Genomic DNA, 3831 nt, shown 5'->3' on the forward strand with positions numbered 1-3831 from the left:
AGCCCCAGCTACTCGGGAGGCTGAGGCAGGGGAATGGCGTGAACCCAGGAGGCGGAGCTTGCAGTGAGCCTAGATCGCGCCACTGCACTCCAGCCTGGGCGACAGAGCAAGACTCCGTCTCAAAAAACAACAAAAACAAAAACAAAAAAAAGAAGAAGAAGAAGAGGAAATTTAGAGAATGCAAAGAGCCAAATAATAAAATCCACTGCAATTAATATTTTAATAAACATGAGACGATATTTTCTCCATGGTAAAAGAACACATTATTAAATAAAAAATTTAAAGTTGAAAAAAATCTTCTAAAAAGAAGCAAAGGATAAAGAAATGTAGATGGGACCGGGCACAGTAGCTCAGGCCTGTAATCCCAGCACTTTGAGATGCCGAAGTGGGTGGATCACTTGAGATTAGGAGTTCGAGACCAGCCTTGCCAACATAGTGAAACCCTGTCTCTACTAAAAATACAAAAATTAGCCAGGCGTGGTGGCATACGCCTGTAATCCCAGCTACTTGGGAGGCTAAGGCAGGAGAATCGCTGGAACCCGAGAGAGGTGGAGGTTGGAGTGAGCCGAGATAGTGCCACTACACTCCAACCTGGGTGACTCCGTCTCAAAAGAAAAAAAAAAGGAAAAGAAATGTAGATGGTATAGAAAATATATGAAAATTAGATCATCTGGATGAACAGGAGGATTTCTAGAAAGAATAGACAGAGGGAACAGAAGGGATGAAATTATCAAAGAACTAATTCAAGAACTTTTCTCAGAACTGAGAGATATGGTTCCAAAGTGAGATAGACCTCAAGTGTCTAACAGAAGTGTCTAACAAAAGGAATGAAATCCAAGGCATAGTACCATAATTTTAAAAATACTGAGGACAAAAAGAAAAATCCCAAAATTGGACAAAAAGAAAAAAACAGGTCACATAAAAAAGATCAAAACTCAAATGGTATAGGGCTTTCTCTTTTTTTTCTTTTTCTTTTCCTCTTTTTTTTTTTTTTTTTTTGAGACAGGATCTCACTCTGTCACCCAGGCTGGAGTGTAGTGATACAATCATGGCTCACTGCAGCCTTGAACTCCTGGGCTCAAGGGATCGTCCCCTCTCAGCCTTCTGAAAACTACAGACACGTACCACCATGCCCAGCTAATTTTTAAATTTAATTTTATTTTTTGTAGAGACGAAATCTTACTACGTTGCCCAGGCTGGTCTTGAACTCCTGGGCTCAAGCAATCCTCCCACTTTGGCTTCCCAAAGTGCTGGTATTACAGGTGTGTACCATAACACCTAGCTGAGGACTTTTCAACAGTAGCACTGGAAGCTGGAAGATAGTGGAGCAGTGCTTTCCTAATTTAGGTGTAAATTTTACAACTTGGAATTTTATTTTCGGTAAAACTATTAATCAGATGTAATAATAATATAAAAGACATTTTCAGACAAAATTTCAAAAATTGCCCTCCCTTGCCCCTTTCCTTAGGAAGTTCCATCAAAGTAAGGGATTAGATCAAGAGAGATAAAGATGTGGGATCCTCCAAAGAGTGAGGAGAATGAAAATCCCAGGAGGTTGCTGTGTAGGAGAACTAGGGATCCGCAGGTCCAGATTAAAATGGTTTGGAAGCCAGGCATGGTGGCTTCTGCTTATAATCCCAGCACTTTCTGAAGCCAAGGCGGGTGGATCACCTGAGGCTAGGAGTTTGAGACCAGGCCGGCCAACATAGTGAAACCCCGTCTCTACCAAAAACACACAAAAGAATTAGCTGGGCATGGTGGCACATGCCTGTAATTCCAACTACTCAAGAGGCGGAGGCAGAGAATTTCTTGAACCCAGAAGGCAGAGGTTGCAGTGAGCCAAGATTTCACCACTGCACTTCTGCCTGGGTGACAGAGTGGATCTCAAAAAGAAAAAAGAAAAAAGAAAAAAAAAAAAGGCTTGGGGCCAAAACCTCAGGGATTAAGAAAATTCCTTTACCTGGTTACAGAAAGATATTACCAAGAAAAAGAGGGAATTGATTAATTGTAATACATTAGACTGCAGAGAAAAAATAGACTTCTATAGAATCTGCTGACAAATTTGTGATAAATTCATAGACAAATGATCAAAAGAAAACCTAGTAGATCTGTATAGTTCTGGATATCATTCCATAAAGCCCAGCTTAGAACCTGTGCCCTCAGCCCTTATAAAGATTTCAAAAGCTCTTAATACCCTTTGTAAAACGTCTTCCTGTTAATTTACCTAGCGTAATCTCTAGTTGCTGCACTGAACCCTGACTGATATAACTTGTTATTAAGAAACAGGAAGATAAAAACTAATTGAGCATCGAAGTGCTTTTACTTCTAGGAAGAGAGAATTAGGGGTTGGTACCGGACTATAGCTTTTGTTCTGTCTTTGGCTTTTGAAATTACATATCTGTAATTTATATATATACACACACACATATATATTTGGCTTTTAAAATTACATATCTGTATAAATCTGATAAAAGTTTTAAATAGTTACATAAAAACTCATTTAGGAGATAATATATTAGAATACTAAGATGTGTGCTGAGTTTAAAAAACAAAGAGGCCAGGAGCGGTGGCTCACACCTGTAATCCCAGCATTTTGGGAGGCCAAGGTGGGTGGATCACCTGAGGTCAGGAGTTTGAGACCAGCCTGACCAACATGGTGAAACCCTGTCTCTACTAAAAATACAAAAAAATCAGCTGGGGATGGTGGCAGGTGCCTGGGTAACAGAGTGAGACTCCGTCTAAAAATGAAAGTGGCATCTGATACAGAGAAGATTAGCATGGCCCCTGCTCAAGGATGACACACAAATTTGTGAAGGGTTCCATTTAAAAAAAAAAAAAAGTCTGAGTGAGGTGGCTCAGTCCTGTAATCCCAGCACTTCGGGAGGCCAAGGCGGGAGGATCACTTGAGGTCAGGGGTTCAAGTCCAGCCTGGCCAACATGGCGAAACTCCGTCTGTACTAAAGTACAGAAAAATTAGCTGGGCATGGTGGTGCATGCCTGTAGTCCCAGCCCCAGCTACTCCGGAGGCTGAGGCAGCAGAATTGCTTGAACTCAGGAGGCGGAGGTTGCAGTGAGCTGAGATCATGCCATTGCACTCCAGCCTGGGCAAGAAGAGCAAAATTCCATCTCAAAAAAAAAAAGGGCATCTGAATATATACAATTACAATGTCAATAAAAATAGATAAATGAATAAATACAGTTAGCCTTTTTTTTTTTTAATGGCATCTGGACATTCCTACATTCTGGAAGATTTACAAATACATAGTGGGGATACCTCTCATAAATGTATAAGCCTCTCAGTTTTTCCTTCCAATGCATTGCAGATTGTCTTTATTTAGCCCTTTCCCCTGGGATCCTGAGACTGAGCGCAGTGCAAGCTATGCTTTTTTTGTAAACACAGCACCTCACATTTCTAGAAGACAACCCTAAGTAAACTTCAGGGCCCTACGTCGGTCACCATTCCATCTGCTCTTCTCTGCTCTGATTCTTCCTATCCCTCAGAAACCCAAGGCCTCCTTAGCCAAACGGAGCTGCTGTGGTCACAAATAGCCTTGTGCCCCTGGGAACCTGTGAGATGCAATATGTCATCAGTCTCCCTCAATCTTGGCCTGAGTCCAAGAGAAAGGCAGCTGCTCTGAGGTTCGAGACTTTCCAGTGACTCAGCTCTCTAATTCCCAGTACTCTGTGCATATGCCCTCCTCAATTCCATCTCCTAGACTTGCCAGATGTAGGTCGAGTCCTCAAAGATGAGATAACCAAGATGCAAAATCCTAAAATCCTCCATTAAGCACCTACCAGCTGCAGAGGCCCTGCTGGGGCCCTGAGGGAGAT

The 3831-nt window shown here is 41.9% G+C and overlaps 1 non-coding gene across 1 annotated transcript; it reads left to right on the forward strand.

Moving 5' to 3' along the window:
* The first annotated feature begins 2727 nt into the window (after positions 1 to 2727).
* On the forward strand, positions 2728 to 2829 carry LOC112440193 (U6 spliceosomal RNA). The gene has a single exon (XR_003028379.2). It is a non-coding gene; the product is annotated as a U6 spliceosomal RNA (small nuclear RNA).
* The last annotated feature ends 1002 nt before the right edge of the window (positions 2830 to 3831 follow it).

The sequence above is a fragment of the Pan paniscus genome, chromosome 5, assembly GCF_029289425.2.
Source record: "Pan paniscus chromosome 5, NHGRI_mPanPan1-v2.0_pri, whole genome shotgun sequence".
Lineage (NCBI taxonomy): Eukaryota > Metazoa > Chordata > Mammalia > Primates > Hominidae > Pan > Pan paniscus.